This window comes from Neomonachus schauinslandi, chromosome 4 (genome assembly GCF_002201575.2).
Source record: "Neomonachus schauinslandi chromosome 4, ASM220157v2, whole genome shotgun sequence".
NCBI lineage: Eukaryota > Metazoa > Chordata > Mammalia > Carnivora > Phocidae > Neomonachus > Neomonachus schauinslandi.
This window is the reverse complement of record NC_058406.1, coordinates 81,617,437-81,643,451: the sequence shown is the minus strand read 5'-3', so window position 1 is coordinate 81,643,451 and position 26,015 is coordinate 81,617,437.

Sequence of the window (26,015 nt, the reverse complement as noted above, 5' to 3'; positions counted from 1 at the left end):
ATGGATATTAAATAAAGTAGGTTAGAGGCTCAAAGTTAAGAATGTCCCCAAAAGGGTAGAATTATGAGTCAAACCTAAGAAGTAAAAGTAAAAGTAAAATCTAATAAGGATAATTATAAATTTAAAAACTTAGGGCTTAGAGGCACAAACAAACCCAAAATAGACAAAATTATAGATACAAAGGTATGTTTCAAGACAACAGAAATAGTATGAGAAAACCCTTCTACAGCACTTTGTGAAAAACACTTTTGTAACTAGTTTACTTATATTTACTCATCAAAACCATCCTATAATGTAGGTGTCATTTTTGTCCCCAATTACTGATGGAAAAACTGAAGCATCTAAATTTTAAATAACTGACCGGTGTCACAGAGCTGATAAACCACAGAGCCTGGATAAGAAGATAAGTAGTCTGGCTCCAGAATCTATCTTATCCATCTATTGGATTCAACAGTGTGGTAAAACCGCTTAGACCATTTAATGTGCTTTTGGGTTGAGGCAATAAATGAATGCTACAGATCCAAACAAGCCAGAGGCTATGCAATGATTAGTCCCTCTCTGAAATACTGTTCTCAATTATGGCCCACACTCCTTAAGAGAACAGTGACAAACAAGTATGTTTAGAGAAGGATTGGGATTGGATAGAGCGTGTAATCCATAGAAATAATCAGTAGTCAAAAGAACTGTTGATATACTGTTGATATTGAATCTGAAATGAGAAAACATGGGGACTGAAATAGCTATCTTAAAAGATTGAAATCTATGTCACATAGAAAAGAGATTTGTCTCATTGTGCATGAGTTAAGAGAGCAAAGCCTTGGTAGGTAAATTGTGGTTCAATGTAAGTAATAATTTCCTAATAATTATAGTTATTTACGTAATAATAAACAAAGGATCCCTTGTTGGGTAAATATGTTAATAGCAGAGGTGTTTGTTTTTAATAGCAGAGGATACATAATAATATATCAAGGATATTGTAAACTTTTTATACATATAATTGTGTTCAGACTATATGGTCTTAAATATTTATAGGTCTAAGTGTCTAAGATTCTGTGAATTAAAAAAAAAAGAGGCAAAGTCGTGTCATTTCCCTTTAGCCAGACACCACCAGGAACACACTTAAATATTTGACCTGAGTAGGGTTTATTGACTTGTTGCATTATTGACTCAATAAGAGGGTGCTAGAAATGACTCGTTTTAAGATTTGCCTGAAGTTAGGTGATTTAGGGGAGCCTAAGAGGAAGTGGGGCTTTATTCTGCATCAGATGCCAAGAGGAGGCAGAAGCAATTCTCTGATTAAGTATCTTAACACTTCTTATTTGGAAGGTGAGAAGAATGGAGTGAAGCTCAAGTTTTGATTGGTAGTAAAGCTGTAGACACTCATGTTAGCCAAGATAGAAGGAGAGTTGGTGTATTTTTGTGGTGGGGATGATATTTTGCTTTGTCTGTGTATATACAAGATTATGCAGTTGTCTTGTTTTTGTCTTGATTTATTACAATCACAGAATGATTCTGGTACTACGTAAAATTGTTTAGGTTGAGCAGAGGAACAGAAGATGAACTGTGAGCACTAAGACATATCTTCCCCAGCTGCCGCACTGCCCATGGCAGCATGTGCTTCAAAACTTCAGCTCCTATGCGACAGGCCCCCTTGGGTTCCAACTTCCACTGCATAACGTTTTCTCCAATAACATTCTCAAGAGCAGAAGCTATGCCTTATTTACCTGTGTATACCCAGAATAGAGCCTTGTGTCTTAAATAGAGTAGGCACTATTACTATGATGATATTATACAAAATATATTATGTACTTACAGTATATATGTTATAGAATATATTATATTCTACATATTTTATTTTATATATTATTATATCATATTGTTACATTCATACGTGGAAGTAATCTGAAGTCAATGTTTGCATCTTGTCAGTTTCCTTGACTGAATTAAGTAGACGGCTATTCCATTTCAGTTGAACCAATGCAAATTTGAGATGCTGAAATAGCTCTTTTTTTGGTCAAATGATTTCCCAAAACTGTAGACATTAGATAAGCCTGTATGTATAAGATTCTTGATGTCAAATTCAGATTACTTCACTGACACATATGCAAAACATGAATGAGAAAAGCATAGAAGATATTGGGCCATTTAATGTACAGACTGCCCATTCAAACTTGTAGCAGCCCAGCAGTCATGTGAAAATCTGAGCTATTAACTGTGCCCACCTTCCTTTAATGAGAAACCCTTAGATGGACTTTTCATACTGGCTGGTTGCTCTCTCATTTTTTAAATATATTAGTGTCCCCATATGATGTGAGAGCTGTGGATGAGGCTTCTCGTGCTATGTCCAAAATTTATTACACATATATGGAAACCCTTTTAGGTCTATTTGTTTTAATACTGTTCACTTACTCTAGCAATCTAGGAAAGAATACACAAAAAGGACGGGAATTTTCAATACCCCTACAGAGGTGAGTAGTTGGAAACATCAAGAATGATATTTGAAAATCTTCATGGATTGGTTAGGTATTTGTCTGGCTTCCTGAGAGTTCGTTAGCTCATCTGGTTAATACCCGGTGCTAAGGAGACCAGATTTATGGCTTTGATCCATTTTGAACTAGAAAGCTTTTTTGAGATTGTTGAGACTAAAATCTATCCTATTTCCAAAGGCTATGAAAGGCCAGATTCTAAACATGTGGTGGACACCAGAGTGAGAGAAAGGGTTCTCAATGCAAACCAATCACTACCTCTTTGAATATTAGTGCACTCAGAAGTGGTCTGGTTAAAGGGCGTTGGGGGTGTTAATAATTCTAGTTAGAGTAGTGGGGATAATAATAATAATAATAATAATAATAATAATGGAATGGGATCAGATATTTCCTTACACTACAACCTGGAAGTGTAGAGGAAAAAATGCATCTTTGTTTTATGACTACTTAATCTGAACTTCTTTCTGAGGCCCAACATATTGGATATTGAAGGAGAAAAAAAAAAACATTTGGTTATATCAGTTTTAAAAACTTAGCTGATCTGGCAAATTAAGATGTTCCTTTATATAATACTCAGTTTAACTTCAAAAAAAAAAAAAGCCATTGCTTCTCATGTTTCTAATTTCCTCTGCCCTTCTCTTCCTCTTCCAGAAGGCATCGAGGTACCAAGCAGGGAGTGTTGAGGCTTAGGCTACATAGGGCAGAGGAAGAGCAAGAGACCTCAAAAGCAGTATCACTGGCTCCTCAGGTCTCAGGTATGATGTGTCTGGTCTACCTGGTGGCTGGGTATTTTATGGATACTACTGACAGAAGTCTGTCATTTCTGATGCTGGGGTGCCTCTTGTCTCAGCTGGGAGCGCTAACCCAGCCCCTCTGCAGCTCTTGGACCACCCCAATCTTTATGTTTCATCTCCCAGTTAGCCCCCTAATCAGGCACAATAATCCCAGCCTCTGCTCAGGGTCACCTGGCCTCTTCCTATGGTATGCTCCCTGGCTTTCAACTCAGAAGAGGCAGCGACGACCTTCTAAGTCTTATCTATACCACAGAGTCCAGGTCAGCTCAAAAAAGCTGAGTTGGAAGCTCTTTCTCAGGCTAATCGCTTTGCACCAGATTTGTTCAGGTGTGTCTGCACACCTGGCTGGCTGGGCCTTCTCAGAGTCCTGACTGGGAGTGAAAGGAAAATGACCTCCACCCATACTCCCACTATTTCTTCTTCTCATCACTTCCCCCATCCCAAATGAGTAGATTATCTCTTATTCTTTTTTTTTTTTTTAATACCTGGACTTCCTTTATGTTAAATTCAATAATCTGCACAACAAGAATGTTATGTTAAATAGGAGTTGAAAATTAGTAAGAAATCACTTCTCAGGGGGCGTCTGGGTGACTCAGTCGGTTAAGCGTCTGCCTTCCGCTTGGGTCATGATCTCGGGGTCCTGGGATCGAGCCCCTTGTCGGGCTCCCTGCTCAGCGGGGAGTCTGCTTCTCCCTCTGCCTCTCCCCCCTGCTTGTGCTCTCTCTCTCTCAAATAAATAAAATCTTAAAAACAAAAAAAAAAGAAATCACTTCTCTGTAATTCCTGACTTCCACATCCATTTTTTTTCCCTTTGAGAAAAATGGGTTGATCTTAAAGGTGAGTAGTTTAAGGATAATATAGTCTGCAGAAAAATTAAAATTAAATTAAAATTTTGTCTAACATTTGCAAAATTACTATGCTGGTTTCCTAACAACACCAATCATTTATTAATCACTTACTATGTGCTCAGAACTAGGCCCTTGACATAATTCTTCTAACAACCTGGAGAAGTATTATTCTTCCTATTTCTCAGATGAGAAAACTGAGGCTCAGAGAAGTTATGTGATTTGCTCAAAGCCACACAACTAATAAGTAGAAATCTAGGACTGTCAGTGGATCTATCTGACACCTACGCTGAAACTTCTAACCATAAAGATACACTGATGATCATTATACTCTATTATTATATTTTTCAAAGGGCATCATATTATTCATAATATGTAAGAGCACATTTTTTATTTGAAATAGACACAACATAACATCTTTACAGATGGTGACCTAAAATTCGTAAATATGTTCAGCCATGCTAAAGCAGTAATGAGTGTATGGAGGGAGCCATCAGTCGTGTGGGAACATTTTCAGGACATCTGGGGCCCATCAGCATCAAATCATTTAACAGAGTGCAAACAATTTAACACCGAGAGCCTCTCAATTATCTACTTGCAAATAAATAAATGATAAAGTATAAATCTTTATCCTGTAAGCAAGTGAGTACACTTCTGGGTTGCCTTCTCCAATTTGGCATAATTAGTTGAAGAATGTTCAAAACATGCACACAAAATTTAACATTTAGCTGTACAAAATATAAATCAGACAAATATGCCACAAATATGGATACCCTAAAAACACTGCATTACCAGTCAAGGAGAAATGTACTGTAGATGATCCACCAGACTAGATTACTCACACTATTGCTCTGTGAACATTGACATCCGGCATCTGACTCATATCTGGGGCCCTAATACTTTATATTTTTATGGACTTTCTAGTGTCATGAAAAGTGCTCAGCTTTGGAAGCCAGACAGATCTTATTTTGCTCTGCATTTGTTAACTGTGTGACTTTGGTATTTTCTAAACAAGTTTTCCCATCAAAACATGGGAACATAATACCTACCATTCAAGGAAACTTATGAGAATAAAAGGAAGGAATACATGTAACAAGCCAGCATATAATATGTATTTATATAATAGTTGTTGTTCCTGATAATGTTATAATCATTACTATTAGTAGTATTTCATCTGACTTACCCATTCGTCCTTTAATATAAAGATTATGGTGCCAAGAAATCTCAGGTCCATGAAGTGACATTTCCTGTACTAAGTCATAGATGTAATCTTTGATACAGACAGATCACAAATTCCAAACTCCAGTCAGTAAAGTTTTCAGTATTCTATTTCTCATTTCTTAAACTTTATCTTGATATTCTCTCACTTTCTTTCCTTGGGCTTCATTACATCCTGCAGCTACCCTTCTCTCCCCTTTGTATACCACACCATGAATACCTAGAAAACTTCAGCTACCTACTATAGACCTTTTATTACATGTAAACCACAGTTCTGGAAAATATTTTTCCTTTTTACCTTTTTCCTTTCTCCTGTAAAAAAAAAACAAACTAACCCTAAACTATTAAATTTTTCTTTTTTAGTATTTTGATCATTCTAGGTTTCAAAATAGTAAATGACTTAAAAATTCCAGAAATATTGGTTAATTTTTAAATAAAATTTTTTGTTTTAGAACACTTTTAGATTTAAAAAATTATGGCAAGAATACTATGGAGAGATCCCTTAGACCCCACACTCAGTTTTCCCTATTATGAATCCTTAAATTTGTATGGTTTCTTTATCACAGTTAATGAACCAATACTGGTAAATTTCATTAATTAAAGTCAATATTTTATTCAGTCTCCTTGGTTTTTCTCTAAACTTCTTTTTTCTGTCCCAGAATCCCATCCAGGATAACACATTACATTTAGTAGTCATGTCTACTTATACACCTCTTAGTTGTGACAGTTTCTTAGACATCCCTTATTTTTTATGACTTTGACAGTTTTGAAGATTTCCTGTTAAGTATTTTGTAGAATGTCCCTTAATTGTGATTTGTCTGATGTTCTTCTCATGATTAGAAGGGGAATGTGTTTTGGGGAAGAAGACCACAGAGGTGAAGTGCCATTCTTATCACATCACATCAAGGGTACATACTCTCAACTTGACTTATCACTGTTGATATTAACCTTGATCACTTGGCCTAAGGCAGGATTTGTCAGGTTTTTCCACTGCCAAGACACTTTTTTTTTCTCCTTTTCCACAGTGGCTTCTTTGGAAGCCAGTGACAGTGTGAAGCACACATTTAAGGAGTAGGGAGTTATTTTCTATTTTCTGTAGGGCAAAGTATCTACTTACATTATTTGGGAGGTAAATAATCTCCTCTGTATGGGAGATGTCTATTTTTCCCCTATTTATTTATTCGTCCAACTGCTTATTTTTAATGTATGGATTCATAGATATTTACTTTATACTTTGGGACATAATACAATACTGTTTATTTATTCAATTGTTTATTTTTAGCACATAAACTCATGGGTATTTATTTTATACTTTGGGATACAATCCAATATATTTATTTATTTACTTACTCAACTTTTTCCTGCTTTGGCCATTGAGAACTCTTTCATGGGCTCCTTTATCCCTTTGATATATCCTCATTGTTGTGAATTTGTTCATTTGCTTTCAGTACTGTCTGGCACTACCCGATGCATCAGATGAATTTCATATTTTCCTACTCTACCCTTAGAATCAACTATTTTTCCAAGAAGCTCTGATTCCTTTTCTTGGAAATTAGTATTAGAAACTAAGAGTTGGGCATTAGGTATTTTTACTGCTACTGGGATGTCATTACTTCTATGTCCTGTCAGCTGAAAAAAACAGAGAGATATATTTGCTTATACATGTGTAGAAACCATGTATATATGCACATATCTGTAAATAATTCTATATGTAATCATCTGTATCTACAGTAAGCTAAATGTGAATTCACATTGATGTCTACAACTCTAATCCATAGCCACATAGAATATCCACCTTCAAATAACACCATTTCACTTTATGTGTAGTGTATTTTTTGACAGAGTATACCCAATCTGTCCCTCCATCTCTTATAACATTGCTGTCATTCATTTAATTAATCTATATCCTATAGTTATCCAACATATTGTTACTATATAAAGCTAATATATATATACTATATTTATATATATAAGTTATATATATAAGTTAATATAATATACTGTATAAAGATAACTGTCTAAACAGTTATCTTTAGATCAGTTAAAAATAAGAATAATACTGGGGGCACCTGGGTGGCTCAGTTGTTAAGCATCTGCATTCAGCTCAGGTCATGATCCCAGGTCCTGGGATAGAGCCCGGCCTTGGGCTCCCTGCTCTGTGGGAAGCCTGCTTCTCCCTCTCCCACTCCCCCTACTTGTGCTCCCCCTCTCGCTGTGTGTCTCTCTGTCAAATAAATAAATAAAATCTAAAAAAAAAAAAAAAAGAAGAAGAATTCTGTGCCCTCTTGCTGACTTGTCAAAATCAGCAAGCACATATGGCCAGGCACTCCACCACTGCCTCCCTAAGCTGGCAGGGGCACACTGGTCCTGCACGCTCCCATTCCTCCTCTAAAATCTGCAGGTTTGCCCTGACCCTGCATTCTGCCACATACCTAGAAGCTAAGGAGGAGCTCTCAGGGAATATAGGCTGGGGTATGCCATTTTAGCCCTCTCCTTTGTCTTCAAGGATAAAGACTTGGTAAGACTTCCCAGAAAGGAAGTTATACACTTGTCTGGAGCCCCAATATTTGCAACTATTACCAATGCGATATCTCCAGATCACTTGGTCTGGAGTCAGAAGGGTTCACAATTAGGATGCCATAGGATGGTGCAGTTATATGTACTTTAAAAACTGCTGCCTAAGGGTCTGGCTTCCAATCACCCTGAAACGAGGTGCTGACTGAGATCCCTCCCTTTGGATCACTGACAGGTCTTGGTACGCAACAACTTGGATCTATCAAGAATAAATCAGGCTGCTCAGGCAATAACAAAGGTTTGAGGGAAAACTAAGAGCTAGGGCAAGGTTGAAGGATAAGTTTCATCTCCTACAAAAGGCCACTCCATCAAGACTGAGAGAGGTAGCTGTTTTACCTAAAACAGAAACAAACACCAGAAGTCAAGCAAAATGAGGAAATAAAGAAATCTGTTCCAAATGAAAGAACAAGACAAAAACCTCAGAAAAAGACCTTAATGGTATGAAGAAAAGTAATATATCTGATAAAGAGTACAAGGTAATGGTGATAAAGAAGCTCACCAAACTCAGAAGAGGAATGAATGAACTCAATGAGAACTTCAACAAAGACACAGAAAATATTTCGAAAGTTATAAACAGAAGTCACAGAGCTGAAGAATACAACTGAAGTGAAAAATGCACTAGAGAGGATCAACAGCATACTTGATGAAGCAGAAGTGATTAGAAGACAAAGCAGTAGAACTTACCCAGAGCATCAATAAGAAAAAATAATGAAAAAAAAATGAATATAGCTTAAGGGACTTATGAGATAACATCTAGTGGATTAACATTTGCATTATAGGGGTCCCAGAAGGAGAAAAGAGAGAAAACAGTGCAAAAAAATTATTTGGAGATATAATGGCTGACAACTTCCCTAACCTGGGGGAGGAAACAAATATCCAGATCCAGGAAGCTCAGAGAGTTACAAAAAGGGTGAACCCAAAAAGAGCTACACCAAACACATTATAATTAAAATGCCAAAAGTTAGAGATAAAGAGAGAATCTTAGAAGCAGCCAGAGAAGAACAAGGGAAACCCCATAAGACTATAAGCAGATTTTTCAGCAGAAACTTTGCAGGCCAGAAGAAAGTAGCCATGATATTGTCAAAGTGCTAAAAGGAAAAACAAACAAATGAATAAACAAACAAAAACTTCCAACCAAGAATACCCTACCTGATGTAAAATGTGACATTAAAAACATAAGATGTAGGACAGGGAGGAGTAAATATGTAGTTTTAGCATGTCATTAAGCTTAACTTGCTTATCAATTGTACATACATACCTATATATATATACACACACACACATATATACACACACACACACACACATATATATATATATACACAAACACACATACACATATAGGCTGTTATATGTGAGCCTCATGGCAACCATACACCCAAGATAATAAGTAAGGAATAAAAAAGTAACACTAAAGAAAGCCATCAAATCTCAAGGGAAGAGAGCAAGACGAAAGAAAGGAACAGAGAAAAACTTTTATTTTTTATTTATTTATTTATTTATTTTTAAAGATTTTATTCATTTATTTGACAGAGAAAGAAACAGTGAGAGAGGAAACACAAGCAGGGGGAGTGGGAGAGGGAGAAGCAGGCTTCCCGCAGAGCAGGGAGACCCATGCGGGACTCTATCCCAAGACCCTGGGATCATGACCTGAGCCGAAGGCCAATGCTTAACGACTGAGCCACCCAGGCACCCCTAGAGAAAAACTTTTAAAACAGCCAGAAAACAATGAACAAAATGGCAATAAGTACATACCTATCAAGAATTACTTTAAATGTCAATGGCTTAAATTCTGCAATCAAAAGACATTAAGTGAGGGGCGCCTGGGTGGCTGAATTGGTTAAGTATCTGCCTTCTGCTCAGGTCATGATCTCAGCATCCTGGGACTGAGGTGCAAAACAGGCTCCCTGCTCAATTAGGAGTCTGCTGCCCCTCTCCCCCCCCGCTCATGCTCTTTTGTGCGCTCTCTGTCTCAAATAAATAAATAAAATCTTAAAAAAAAAAATTAAGTGGCTGAATGGATTAAAAAACCAAGACTCAGGGCACCTGGGTGGCTCAGTTGGTTGAGCAGCCAGCTTTTGATTTCAGCTCAGGTAGAAATCTCATGGGTTGTGGGATTGAGCCCTGCCTCGGGCTCCACACTCAGTGGGGAGTCTGCTTAGGATTCTCTCTCTCAGCTCCTTCCCCCACTTGCACGTGCATGTGCTCTCTCTCTCTAAAATAAACAAGTAAATCTTTCCAAAAACAAACAAGACTCCTCTATATGCTACCTAGAAAAAACTCCAGATGTAAGGACACACATAGACTGAAAACGAAAGAATGAAAAAAAGAATGTTTCGTGAACAGAGAAATCAAAAGAAAGTGAGATTAGCTATACTTTAATCAGGCATAATACTTTTTTTTTTTTTAAGAGAGAGAGCATGAGCGGGGGTGGGCAGAAAGAGAGAGAATCTTAAGCAGACTCCACACTGAGTGTGGAGCCTGATGTGGGGCTCAATCTCACGACTCCGAGCCAAAACCAAGAGTTGGACACTTAACCAACAGTGCCACCCAAGTACCCCAGGCAAAATACACTTTAAAGCAAACTGTAATCAAAGACAACAATGGGCATTACATAATGATAAAAAAAGTCAATCCAACAAGAAAGTAGACCACTTGTATATATTTATGCACCCAACATAGGAGCACCTGAATATATTAAGCAAATATTAATAGACCTAAATGGAAAAATTGACAATACTGACTCATGTCAGTGGATAGATCATTCAGACAGAAAATCAAAAAGGAAACATAAGCTTTAAACAACTAATTAGACAAGATGGACTTGTATTTACAGAACATACCATCCAAAAGCAGAAGAATACACACTCTTCTCAAGTACACATAGGACATCTTCAGGATACATCATATGTTAGGGCACAGAACAAGTCTCAATAAACTTAAAAATACTGAAATCATATCAAACATCTTCTCCAACCACAATGGTATGAAACTAGAAATCAATACAAGAAGAAAACTGAAGAAATCAAATGTATGTGGAGACTAAACCACATGCTAAAGAAAAACCAATAGATCAATGAAGAAATCAAAGTAGAACTCAAAAAATACCATCAGACAAATGAAAATGGTAATACAGCATACTAAAATCTATATGATGCAGCAAAAGCAGTTCTAAGATGTAAGTCATAGAGATACAGGTCTACCTCAAGAAACAAGACAAATCTCAAACCAACAATCTAAATTTACACTTAGATGAACTAAAAAAAGAAGAACAAATGGATCCCAAAGTTAGTAAAAAGAAGGAAATAATAAAAATCAAATAAGAAATAAATGAAATGGAGACCAAAAAAAACAATAGAAAAGATCAATGAACTAAGAGCTGTTTCTTTGAAAACATAAAGAAAATTGACAAACCTTTCATTAGATCCACTAAGAAAAAAAGAAAGGGGGCTCAAATACAGTCAGAAATGAAAAAGAAGTTACAACTGAAACCACAGAAATACAAAGGAACATAAGAACTACTATCAACAAATACACACCAACAAATTGGACAACACGTTATAAGGCTAACTCATTTTACAAGGCCAGCATTATTTTGATACCAAAATCAGACAAAGATACTACAAAAAAAGAAAAAAAGAAAGAAAGAAAGAAAATTATGGACCAATATCCTTGAGGCACACTGATGAAAAAATCCTCAACAAAATAATAGCAAATCAAATTTAACAACACATTAAAAGGATCACAGATCATATACCATGATACAGTGTAATTTATTCCAGCGATGCAAGGATCATTCAACATTTACAAAGCAATCAATGTGGTACATCATATTAACAAAATAAATAATAAAATTCATACAATCATTTCAGTAGATGCAGAGAAAGCATTTTACAAAATTTAATATCCATTTATAGTAAAATTCTCAATTGAGTGCATATAGACAGAATTTGCCTCAACATAGTAAAGACCATCTATGGCAGGTCCACAGCTAACACCACACTCAACAGTGAAAAGCTAAAATTCTTTCCTATAAGATCAGCAATAAGACAAGGATGCCCAATTTCTCCACTTTTATTCAACACAGTACTGGAAGTCCTAGCCAGAGCAATTAGAAGAAATAAAAGGCATACAATTGGAAAGGAAGAAGTAAACTGTCATTATTTGTGGATGGCATGAGTTTATATATAGAAAACTCTAAAGACTCCATCAAAAAACTGTTAAACTAATAAATGAAATCAGTGAAATTTCAGGGTACAAAATCAATATGCAAAAAAAAACTGTTATTTTTCTATACACTAAGGATGAACTATCAGAAAGAAAAATCAAGAAAACAATCTCATTTGCAAAAGCATCAAAAAGAATCAAACACCCACAAACAAGTTCAATCAAGGTGAAAGTTCTGTACACTGAAAACTATGGATATTAATTAAAAAATTAAAGACACAAATAAATATAAAGACATTTCATGTTCTGGGATTAAAAAATTAATATTGTTAAAATGTCCATACTACCTAAAGCCATCTCCAGATTAATAAAATCCCTACCAAAATTCCAATAGAATTTTTCACAATCCTAAAATTTGTATGGAACCACAAAAACAATCTTGAGAAAGAAAAAAAAAAAAAGCTGGATGCATCATGTTCTCTAATTTCAAAGCTACAGTAACTAAAACAGTATGGTATTGGCATGATGACAGACACATAGACCAATGGAACAGAATAGAAAGTGCAGAAATAAACCCATGCATATATGGTCAATTAATTTACAACAAATGAAGCACAATATACAATAGTGAAAGAAGTCTCTTCAGTAAATGGTGTTGGGAAAACTGCACAGCTACATGCAAGAGAATGAAATTAGACTAGTATCTTCTACCATACACAAAAGTTAACTCAAAACTGATTAAAGACTTAAGGAATTTAAGACTTGAAAGCATAAAACTCCTAGAAGAAAATATAGGCAGTAAACTCCTAGACATTACTCTTAGCAATGATTTTTTTGGATCTGACTCCTAAGGCAAAGGAAACAAAAACAAAAACAAACAAGTGGGACTTCATCGAAGTAAACAGCTTTTGCATAGTGAAGGAAACCATGAACAAAATGAAAAGGCAACCTAGTTGAGTGGGAAAAAATATTTACCAATCATGTCTGATAAGGGGTTTATATCCAAAATATATAAAGAACACACAAAATTCAATAACAACAACTACCACCACAACAAACAACCCAATTAAAAAATGGTCAGAGAATCTGAATAGACATTTTTCCAAAGAAGATATTCAGATAACCAAGAGGCACATAAAAAGATGCTCGACATCACTAATCATCATGGAAATACAAATCAAACATCATAATGAAATATCACTTCACACCTGTCAGAATGGCTATTATCAAAGAGACAAGAGATAACAAATTTTGGTGAGGATGTTGGGAAAAGGGAATCCTCATGCACTGCTGGCAGGAATGTAAATTGGGGCAGCCACTATGGAAAACAGTATGGGGATTCTTCAAAAAAATTAAAAACAGAACCAACATATGATTCCGTAATTCCACTTTTGGGTATTTATCAAAAGAAAACTAAAACACTAATTTGAAAAGATATATGCACCCTTGTTTTAACTGCAGCATTATTTACAATAGACAAGATACATAAACTACCTAGGTGTCCATAGATGGATAAATGAATAAAGAAGAGGTGGTGTATATATATACCATGGAATACTACTCAGTTATAAAAAAAGAAGGAAATCTTGCCCTTTGCAACAACATGGCTGAATCTTAATGGTATTATATTAAATGAGATAAGTCATACAGAGAAAGATAAAAACCATATGATTTCACTTATATGTGGAATCTAAAAAACAAAACTCACAGATACAGAGAACAAATTGGTGGTTGCCAGAGGGGAGGGGGATTGGCAGTTTTTTTTCATCTCTCTTATGTTAATTTTTTTAAATTTTTTAAATTTCTAGCATTTCCTTTTGATTATTTCTTATATTTTCCACTGCTATGCTTACATCATCCATCAGTTCTTGTATGATGTCTACTTTTTCCTTTAAAGTCTTTACTCTATTACTCACAATTATTTAAAATTCCCTGTTTGATAATTCCAAAATCTGTGTCATATGTGAATATAGTTGTAATATTTGACTGTTACTCCAGACCATGTTTTTTCTTTTCTTTAGGTATGACTCATAGCTGTCGTCGTTGTTGTTGTTGTTGCTGTTGTTGTTGCAAGATTCATATGTTGTATTGCATACTAGGAATTGGGGTAAATAGGTTTCTAGTGTGAGGATTTATGTTACTCTAGCTAAAAGTTGGGCTTTGTTGAATGTTTGCTGTAACTACAGGTGTCAGAGGGTTCAAATTCTTGTATTATCTTTGATTTTATCTCCCCTCTTAGCTTTTGGTTTCGCTAAACACTCCCTCAAAGGGTTTTTCTTGCATCTTCCAGGAATAATCCTCTATTATTATACTGGAGCCTTTTAATGTGATGGTAAGGTGTGGAGGTGAGGAATGATCTATAATCTTATGGTTGATTAAATCTCAACCTTTTGTGTTTCTGGGCGGTGACCTTCACAGTGTGTCTACTTGTATGGCTCTTCTCACCCCCTGAGGGGAGACAGGAAAGTTCCCCGGGAAACTGAAATGAGAGGGATGCTCTTCCCTCATGGATAAGGCTCAGATAAATTCCTTCCTCTTAGAGAAAAAACCTTGTTATGGAGAAGGTCTAGACATATTTGACAAGGATTACTCTTTCCCTCTTTCTGACAGAGCCAAAAGGGGATCCTTTCTCAGATCTTCATTATGAGAATCTGGTATGGTGCCTGGAGGTAAAGCCCATGGAAGTGTGAGATTTTTATTTTTATTTATTTATTTGAGAGAGAGAGCGCGCAGGCACTTGCATGAGCGGGGAGGGGGGAGGGGTAGAGGGACAGAGAGAAGCAGGTTCCCCGCTGATCAGGGATCCCTATGGCGGCTCAATGACAGGACCCTGACATCATGACCTGAGCTGAAGGCAGCCGCTTAACCAACTGAGCCACCCAAGTGCCCCGAAAGTGTGAGATTTTTAAAAAGAACGCTTGACCTCAAAGGAGTACATGTTTTCATTTGTGAGTTTAGTATGGTAATTACAAAAAAGATTAGAAAACAAACTAAAGACAAAAATAACTTAAAGTTATTCCTTAGCAATGTCTACAGCTAAGATTTTTATGAATTCCAGTATTTATGCTTATACATTTATGCATATACTTAAATTATTTTGTGCTTGTGTATGGATGTGTGTTTGTGTGTGCATGTGTGTGTACATGAGCTTACGTGTGTGTGTGCTTCACTGAATCTCAGATGGCCAGTATCTATTTAATCATGCTCCTCAGTTTTTGCAAATTTTCCTATTGTTTACTGCAAGTCCTCTAACTTTTATTTTTTATCATCTTCCATGATTTATATTACCATTCTTATCAACTACAGGCCCCAAATATAATGTGTTTGATATATATCCTAAACATGCAGGTATCCTTTTAAAATACGAAGTATTTTAGGTTTATATATCTTTCTGATTTTCTAATAAATAGTATAATGTTTTAGGCTTTACAACATTTTTAACCCAAAGACTTTTTCTTTTCTGAGGATTATGTGTTCTGTTGTATGCACATGTAATTTGTTTCTTCTCATTGCTGTTCACTGTATACCACATTGAAACCTATTTTTACTTCCCACTCTCTATCAGCACAAATAACACTGGGTTAAACATCCTCATACATGTCCATTTCCATACTTCGTGAGAATTTCTCTGAAATACATAACCAGGAATGAGGTCTCCGGAATAAAGAGCACATGTGTTCTTCCAGAAATGTTACTAATTATGACATTTTCCTTTCCAGAATATCTGAATTAGTTTACAATCACATTAGGTGTTTATGAGAATTCTTTTTGCCCACTTCCTTGTCAGCACTTAGTACCACCTGAGTTACTAATTTTTGCCATTCCAATGCATGTAAAGTGATATTTTTTTGTTTTAATTTGCATTCATCAGATGATTAGTAAGTTCGATCACTTCTTCATATACCTCTAAGTCCACATGACTTTCCCTTCTGTGTACTGACTGCTCATTTTAACCTCCACAAATTATTATATACTCATTCCCTCAAGACGTGTTGCTTACTTCTCTTCTTCTTGAGTGTGGGCTGGATTTCTAAAGAATAGAACGGAGCAGAAGTAATGGTGTGACACTTGATGTGGTCCAGTTGTTACTACCTGTATTGGAATGATTCTGTTCATAATACCCTGTCTTTCTGTCATGCCTTAATATCTAATAGAATGCGAGTCCAGGCTTTTAAAAGTAACTGAATAAACTAAACTAACTTTTCAAAGTTAACCTGAGTATTTGTCTTAATCTTCCGTATTTTAGAATGAGTTTGTTGACTCTTCCACTAATACCAGGTTAAATGGGATTTTCAAAAATGGAAATGCCATCATTCTCTTCTTACAATAAAATAAAAAACTGTGTAAAAAATTCACATTCTTTTTATTCTGTAATATACACAATATTCAAACAACATTTAGCTACTACTTATAGCACTTTGAGCTCTCTGCCCATAGATAGGACCCTCCACTTTCCAAGAGGTTCATAGCCTTAAAGTGAATGAGCACAGACATCAAAATAAATGGCTGGCACCTATAGCCGAGGTTCTTCCATAAATGTTCATACAACTGTTTCAGCAAACTGGAAAGAATACTTGATTTTTTTTTTCTACAAACTTCCTTGGCACAACTGAATGGCAAAATCTATTCACAAAAATTCTAAGTCTTAATATCCATAGCATTAATCCATTATTCTATTAGAATTGAACAATTTTTAAAAAGCAGGTATTTTAAGAAAGAATGCTTTTACACCTGGACAGGATTCTGATGAGCATCTACTTTTGTTTTGCTCAGGGAACACCTGTCAGTCTAATACAGGGAAGGTTTTATATATTGTGATATTATAGTATCCTCTTCCTACTAGAAGAAAAAATATTATATAGTAGGATAAGAGGGATTATGGATCCCATTTGGTGATTTTTCTTAGAAATGATCTATCTAGGTGTTTATTACAGATCATTTGGTGTATTAAGATACATAAAACTATCTTCCAGGGTTTTTTTCCATGTATAATAGAACATAAAGGAATTAATTAAGCTGCCAGATCAAGACTCACCTGAAATGAGTTATTTTGATACCTCCCAGTTATGAGAAGTAAAAAATTCCCTGTTTTGTTTGAGTCAGTTTAGGATGAATTTTATATTACTTGCAACTTTAAGCCTCTTAATTATTGCATGACACAAAGCTCAAGTTAGGCTGAGATTTAAATGGTAGGTCCTCCCAAATTATCTGGATTGTTTGTATAAGTAACAGAAGCTAAATTTCATTTGAAATACTTTGTGCTTCTAAACACATCTCAAGTATCCTAAATAAACCCAAGTAGTAATAAGAAAATGACCCCTCGCCTATGGCTGTCAAATGGTAGGATTAACCCATGGAGAGAAGCTAATAAATCACTGGAAAATCAGCACACACAGCTGTACAGGAAAACTAAGTGAGGAAATTATTTCTCCAGAATTTTCTAAGGTAATGGAGATATTTTGCTCCACTTCATGTAGAAAGGAGTATAGAACACTATAAACATTTTATTGCAATTCTTTGTATGATTACTATTTAAAATGCAGTTCAAGAAATCTTCCAGTAGCTGATAATGGTTTGAGATAAAGTGTTCTTTGTAAAGCAATTTCCATTATTTTCCATTTACACCAATTTAATGTATTCAGTTGTTTAAAACAGCTATTTTTATATTCAGTTAAATGTAATATTACAGTTCATATCATTTTCTTTTCACAGGAAAGTGACTCCATGAATCTAAATCTAAAAATTTAAGTCAAGAGAAAACAAATATAATATTTTTACATGAAAAATATGTGGAATAATAAGTCTGTTAAATGACTTAACTGGTTCAACTAATTGTTTCCGAAAAGCAACCAGTTATTTAATTAAATTGGTTGGTCAATTTAGTAAAACTATTAACCCAGTTTGATTTGTAGAAATCTTTCTCTTGCCTGACTTTTACTTATTTAAGATTCAACCAGCTAACAGGTGACATCACTCGTGAGGCCGTGGACCAATCCTTTTATCATTTTACTGCCAGTTTTCCCAAGAGTTCCAATAGCATCTTGTGTTTATCTCTACTATAGCTCGTATAATAACAGGAGCTAACAGTTACTGATTCTCAGCTGTATGACAGGCACAGCTCTTGTTGTACATTATCTCATTTAAACTTCAAAAAATCTATGAGACAATTTTGTTGTTGGTAGTGGTGTTTGTTTAACAAATGAAGATACTCAGGTTCAGTGAGTTAGTTAATTTACACTCAACGTTAATTAATAAATAACAAAGAAGGAGAAAGTATGATCAATGAGGCAAGAGGAAAACTATGAATGGTGTTTGGTCTCAGAAGTCAAAAGAAAAGGAGAATTACAAGAAGGAAAGTAAAGTCAAGAAAATCAAGGAAAGAGAAATGAGAGCTAAAACCAGTATCATTGTACAGTTTTAGTTTGGTGTTGGTGGAAGAATCTAAGTTGTATTATAAAAAGGTAGTATATACAGAGGAAGTAAAGATTCAAATCTGGATTTAACTGATTTGAAAAGCTCATAGTTTTTTCTCCACACAAGTAGTTCTCAAGTATCAGTATACATAAGAAGCATCTAAAGAAATTCTCGTGAATGTGGGTTCCTGTCCCAAACAGCACATCTATGGAGTGAGGCCTTGCATCTGTTTTCACTCTTATTATATTTAAAATTTTTAATTCCAGTATAGTTAACATACTGAGGCCTTGCAGTTTTAAGAAGCACCACCCACATGATTCTGATGAAGTTGGCAATGGAGCACACTTTCATTTTTTATTAAAGATTTTTATTTATTTATTTGACAGAGAGAGAGACAGCGAGAGAGGGAACACAAGCAGGGGGAGTGGGAGAGGGAGAAGCAGGCTTCCCGCTGAGCAGGGAGCCCCATGCGGGGATCGATCCCAGGACCCTGGGATCATGACCTGAGCCGAAGACAGACGCTTAACAACTGAGCCACCCCAGCACCCCTGGACCACACTTTTAGAAACACTACACTCTCATGCCAACTCTAACAGAGAGCTTTTTCTTTTTTTTTAAGATTTTATTTATTTGTCAGAGAAAGCGAGAAAGAGCGCAAGCAGGTGGAGTGGCAGGCAGAGGGAGAAGTGAGCCTGATGCAGGACTCAATCCCAGATCCCTGAAATCATGATCTGAGCCGAAGGTGGATGCTCAACTGACTGAGCCACCCAAGTGTCTGAACAGGGGGCTTCTTGAAGGCAAAGACCTCGCAGGTTTCCAGTAGTGAGCATAACGTTTGACTTACAGTGAGAATCTAATGTAGCTTTATAGAGCTAAGCTCCACAGTGGTTTGGAACAGAAAATTGACTCTAATTTGAAAATATTCATGTTACATGGACATGGTCATAATTTCTATAAACTCATGTACCCTGTTGTTTGTGTTTGAAATGTGCACACTTATTCTAAACAGTGTCACTTTTTGTTCCCCAATGAAATTCTGAAAAGAGATGCAGTGATTTGGATCTTTGCTCTATAAATGGTCTCCTTACTTATTTCAACCTATAACAATTTTCATTGTCCATTATAACAATTCACTTCACAGGGCTTTATTCTTCCTTAAAACAAACTGGCTTATCTCAATCTTCCTTTTTTTTTTAAAGATTTTATTTATTTGACTGGGAGAACACAAGCAGAGGGAGAGAGAGGGAGAAGCAGGCTCCCTGCTGAGGAAGGAGCCCGATGTGGGACTCGATCCCAGGACCCCAGGATCATGACCCGGGGCGAAGGCAGCCGTTTAACTGACTGAGCCACCCAGGCATCCCTCAATCTTTCTTTTTAACTCTTGTGATTTTTTTCCTTATTCCAAAAATCATATATGCTTATTATTGAAAACTTCAAAATTTTAAATAAGCAATAAATTTCTCCCATTATTCCACAAGAGATGACATATTCATAAACCTCTTTTCAGTCTTATATTTATAATTATTTGCACATATTTACAAAAAAGTATTATAAAATATGTATGATTTTTAACTTCCCTTTGAACTTAATTTGAAATCATCAATAATTTTTGTACTATTAATTTTCTTTAAAACACTGAAATAGCATTGAAATAAATGTATATAACGAACCATGAGAGACGATGGACTCTGAAAAACAAACAGGGTTCTAGAGGGGAGGGGGGTGGGAGGATGGGTTAGCCTGGTGGTGGGTACTGAGGAGGGCACGTTCTGCATGGAGCACTGGGTGTTATGCACAAACAATGAATCATGGAACACTTCATCTAAAACTAATGATGTAATGTATGGGGATTAACATAAGAATAAAAAAAAAATTAAAAAAAATAAAATAAAATAAAAAAAAATAAATAAATAAAAATAAAAATATGAAAAAGAAAAAAAAATAAAATAAAAATGAAATAAATGTATATAATAATTTTTAATCATTTGTAGCATATTTTTGAATTTTATGCTATTTTCAATGGTTTGATATTATACAATGTTGGGGAAAATTCTTACATTTAGATCTTTTTTATATATATATGTTATATATATAATATTTTGATCTTTACTCACATTTTTTATTATTCCCTTAGCATACATTTCTAGAAGTAGAATTAACAGCTCAAAATATAAATACATTCAAGCATTTGTAAGATTGCCATCTGAAGTGTTTTACAATTAAATGCCCTAAGCAGTGTAGGAAAATATCTGTTTCTAGGACCCTATCAACATTGGATTTTATTACTTTAAAAAATTTGGTCACTTCGATGGTGCCAAATAATTTTAATTAATATTTTAACTTGATTACCAGGCAGCTGGATTATTTATTTATTTGTTAATATTCCTCTTTGCTAAATGGAACTATTAATTTCTCATCACTTATGACAGAGGAGAAGGATGACTCTCCCACCTTTGGTGGAAGATTCAACCTTATTTTCTGATTCCATCATTGCTGAAAGTGTTTTATCAAGCTTTATTAATCCTCTGTTGTCAGGGCTGGCCCTGAGTTACGGTGAGGATTCAATGAGGTATAGAGGTAAATGAGATAAAGAAAGTAAAAGGCTAGTCTCAGTAACAGATGGCTTAGTATTAGGTTCCTTAGTAATTTTTACTGCTAAGATTTTTATGAAATTCAGTATTTACGCACATACATATTTTATTTGCATTTTCCCTCTAAGCCTATTAATTTTCTATTTTTTTTTCATTTACCATCATAAAAATCCAAGACCAGATAGCTTCACTGATGAATTCTACCAAACATTCAAAGAAGACTTAATACCTGTCCTTCTTAAACTCTTCCAAAAAATTGAAGAGGAGAGAAAGTTTCCAAAGTCATTTTACAAGTCCAGCATTACCCTGATACTAAAACCAGACAAGGACACCACAAAAAAGAAAATTACAAGCCAGTATTCCTGATGAACACATACAAAAATCCTCAACAAAATATTAGTAAATCAATTCAACAATACATTAAAAAGATTGTATGCTACGATCAACTGGGATTTATCCCAGGAATGCAAGGATGGTTCAACATCTGCAAATCAATGTGATACACCACATTAACAAAATGAAAGGTAAAAATCATATGGTCATCTCATAGAGAAAAAAAAACATTTAAAAATTCAACAACCTTTTATGATAAAAACTCTCAACAAAGTGGATATAGAGGAAATATACCTAAACACAGTCAATGCCACAGTCATATCATACTGAATGGTGAAAAGCTGAAAGCTTTTCCTCTAAAATCAGGAACAAGGTAAGGATGCCCTCTCTTGCCATTTTTATTTAACATTGCATTGTAAGTCCTAGCCAGGGCAATTAGATAAGAAAAGGAATAAAAGGCATCCAAAGTGTAAAGGAAGAAGTAAAATTGTCACTATTTGCAGATGACATATTATATATGGAAAAACCTAAAGATTCAACCAAAAACCTGTTAGAACTAATAATAATTCATTAAAGTTGCAAAATCAGTATTAGTATACAAAATTAGTATACAAAATCTGTTGCATTTCTATACACTAATAGTGAAACTTCAGAGAGAGAAATCAAGAAAATGATCCCATTTACAATTGCATCATAGAGAATAAAATTAACTAAAGAGGTGAAAGGCCTGTACACTGAAAACTATAGATGAAAAAAATTGATGGGAAAAAACTGAAGAAGACACAAGTAAAAGGAAGAATATTATGTGCTCATGGACTGGAAGAATTAATATTAAAATGTCCATATTACCAAAAACAAACTACAGATTCAATGCAATCCCTCTTAAAATTCCAATGACATTTTTCACAGAAATAGGACAAATTCTAAAATTGGTATAGAACAAAAGATCCCAAATAGCCAAATAACATTGACAAAGAACAAAGCTGGAGGTATAATTTTCCCTTATTTTAAACTATACTGTGAAACTATATTAATAAAATATTATGGCATTGGCATAAAGATAGACACATAGATCAATGGAATAGAATAGAGAGCCCAGAAGTAAACCCATGTGTATATGGTCAATTAACTGACAACAAAGGAGAAAAGAATATACAATAGGGAGGGGCACCTGGGTGTCTTAGATGGTTAAGCATCTGCCTTCGGCTCAGGTCATGATCTTCAGGTCCTGGGATTGAGCCTCATGTTGGAATCCCACCTCAGTGGGGAGTCTGCTTCTCCCTCTGCCTCTCCCCCTGACTGTGCTCTCTCTGTCTCTGTCTCTGTATCTGTCTCTGTATCTCTCTCAAATGAATAAATAAAATCTTAAAAAAAAAGAATATACAATAGGGAAATGACAGTCTCTTCAATAAATGGTGTTGGGAAAACTGGACAGCTAAATGAAAAGAATGAGATTGGACCACTATATTATACAATATACAAACATTAACTCAAAATTGATTAAAGACTTCACAGGGGTGCCAGGTGGCTCAGTCGGCTAAGTGTTTGCCTTTAGCTCAGGTCATGATTCCGGGGTCCTGAGATTGAGCCCCACATCGGGCTCCCTACTCAATGCCTGCTTCTCCCTCTCCCTCTGCCTGCCCCTCTCCCTGCTAGTACTCTCTCTCTCTCTCTGTCAAGTAAATAAAATCTTAAAAAAAAGAAAAAAAACACTTCACAGACCTGAAACCATAAAAATCCTAGAAGAAAACATAGGTGGTAAGCTCCTCAACATCAGTCTTTGTGATGATTTTTTGGGTCTGACTCAAAGGCAAGGGAAATAAAGCAAAAATAAACAGTTGGGACTACATCAAACTAAAACACACCTGCACAGCTTAGGAAACCACCAACAAAACAAAAAGACAACCTATGGAATGGGATAAGATATTTGCAGTTCATATATCTGATAAGTGGTTACTATCCAAAACATATAAAGAACTCACACAACGCAATTACAAAAAAAAAAAAAAAAAAAAAAAAAAACGAAAAGCAATCAGTTAAAAAAATGGGCAGAGAATCTGAATAGAAGTTTTTCGAAAAAAGACATAACAGATGGCCAACAGATAGAAGAAAAGATGCTCAATATCACTAATCATCAGGGAAATGCAAATGAAAACCACAGTGAATTATCACCTTACACCTGTCAGAATGGCTATTATCAAAAAGACAGATAAGTTTTGGCCAGGGTGTGGAGAAAAGGGAATCCTCATGTACTCTTGGTGGGAATGTAAATTTGTGTAGCCTCTATGGAAAACAGTATGAAGTTTCCTCAAATAGCTAAAAATAGAACTACCATATGATCCAGTAATTCCACTACTGGGTATATGTCCAAAGAAAATGAAAACAATAATTTGAAAAGATACATGCATCGCTATGTTCATGCATTATTGAAAATAGCCAAGATATGGAAGCAACTTAAATGTCCATAGATGGATGAGTGGATAAAGATGTGATATATATGTACATACACACACACACATTGGAATACTACAACCATTAAAAAGAAGGAAATCACACCATTTGCAAAAAGAAGGATGGAGCTTGATGGTAATAAGTCAGATAGAGAAAGATAAATACCGTATTATTTCACTTATATGTGGAATCTAAAAAACAAAGCAAACAAACAAAACAAAACAAAAACCAGACTTATAGATACAGAGAAGAGACTGGTGATTGTCAGAGGGGAAGGGGATGGGAGAGGCAAAATGGGTAAAGAGGATTAAGAAGTACAAACTTCTGGGACACCAGGGTGGCTCAGTAGGTTAAGCATCCAACTCTTGATTTCGGCTCAGGTCATGATCTCAGGGGTGAGATCGAGCCCCGCATTGGGCTCTGCATTCAGCGGGAAGTTTGCTTGAGATTCTCTCTCTCTCTCTCTCCCTCTGGCCCTCCCCTCCCTCTTTCTCTTTCAAATAAATAAATGAATCTTTAAATAAAAAAAAAAGAAAAGAAGTACAAACTTCCAAAATTAGTCCTGGGGATGTAACATACAGCATGAGGAATATAGTCAACAATATTGTATTAAATTTGTAAGGTGACAGATGGTAGCCAGACTTATTGTGGTGCCCATACAGATGTCAGATTACTATGCTGTACACCTAAATCTAATATAATATTGTATGTCTATTATACCTCAATTTAAAAAGTTCACTTACCAATGCAATGTTCTTTTTTTCATGGTTATGGAAATAAACAGATTTTTCATCTCTTCTTGAGTCAGTTTTAGCAAATTGTATTTTTCCAGGAATTCTTATATTTTATCTCATACAATTATTTGTCAAGTAAAATATTTCTTCTTAATATTTTATCTCAGTTTCAAGTCTATTATGAACCCTTTTCTTTTTATTGTTGACTATTTCTGCCTTTTTTATTCTTGATCAATTGTGCTGGAAATTTCTCAGTTTCTTTAGTCTTCAGACACATTGTCAAATTTCCCATTGTTGATCATTTCTATTATATCTTTGTTTTTAATCACATCAATCTGCTACTTGTTAATTTTTTTTCTCTGCTAGTGATTTTTCCTTCTTTTTCTAACTTTTAAAGTGTGTGCTTGGCTTATTAATCCAACTTTTTTCTAATAAGAGTATTTAAGGTTATAGTTTTCTTCTAGGAATTGCTGCTGTGCAAAAAAGAATTTTTGTTTGCTCTTTTCTTTTTAATTAATAGTCTTAATTTCTTAGAGCAGTCTTGTTTTGTCCTGTCATATTTCAATATTTTTGAACATGTGTTTTTAATTTTGAAATATATAGTTTTGCTAGTTTTCTCTTTGTTACTAATTTCCAATTTAATTGCATTTTGGTAAAAACGAAAACAAAAAAGACCTGATTTGTATGATAGTAATTCTTTGAATTTTGGAGACTTATTTGCTCAATTTTGGGAAACATTCCCTATGCTTGAAAATAATGTATCTTCAACATTTGTTGAGTTCAGTGTCTAATATCTTTACATAGGTAATTTCCATGAGGACTACATTTTCTTTTTCTGTTTTATTCCATGCTGCATGTATGTTAAACTGTGTCTAGTTCTTAATAGGTATTCAATGATTATTTGTTAAATGAACCAATTCTAGATTAAGATTGTTAATTGTGTTGCTCAAATCTTCTAGACTTTAACTTTTTTTTGTTGAATTTATCAGTTTCTCCTCCTCCTATCAATTTTGCTTTATAGATTTAAAAATAATGTTACTAGGTACCTATGATTAGAATTATTACATGCAACTGAGAAACTGAAACTTTACCATTCAGTTTTAGCTAGAAATGCTAAGAGAAAAATACGTACTATTAAAAATTACTATATCACCTTTATAATATTGTTCTTTTAGTATCTCTTTTTTAATTAATTAACGAATTTATTTATTTATTTTTTAAAAGATTTTATTTATTTATTTGACAGAGAGAGACATAGCAAGAGAGGGAACACAAGCAGGGGGAGTGGGAGAGGGAGAAGCAGACTCCCCGTGGAGCAGGGAGCCTGATGTGGGGCTCGATCCCAGGACCCTGGGATCATGACCTGAGCCGAAGGCAGGCCCTTAATGACTGAGCCACCCAGTTGCCC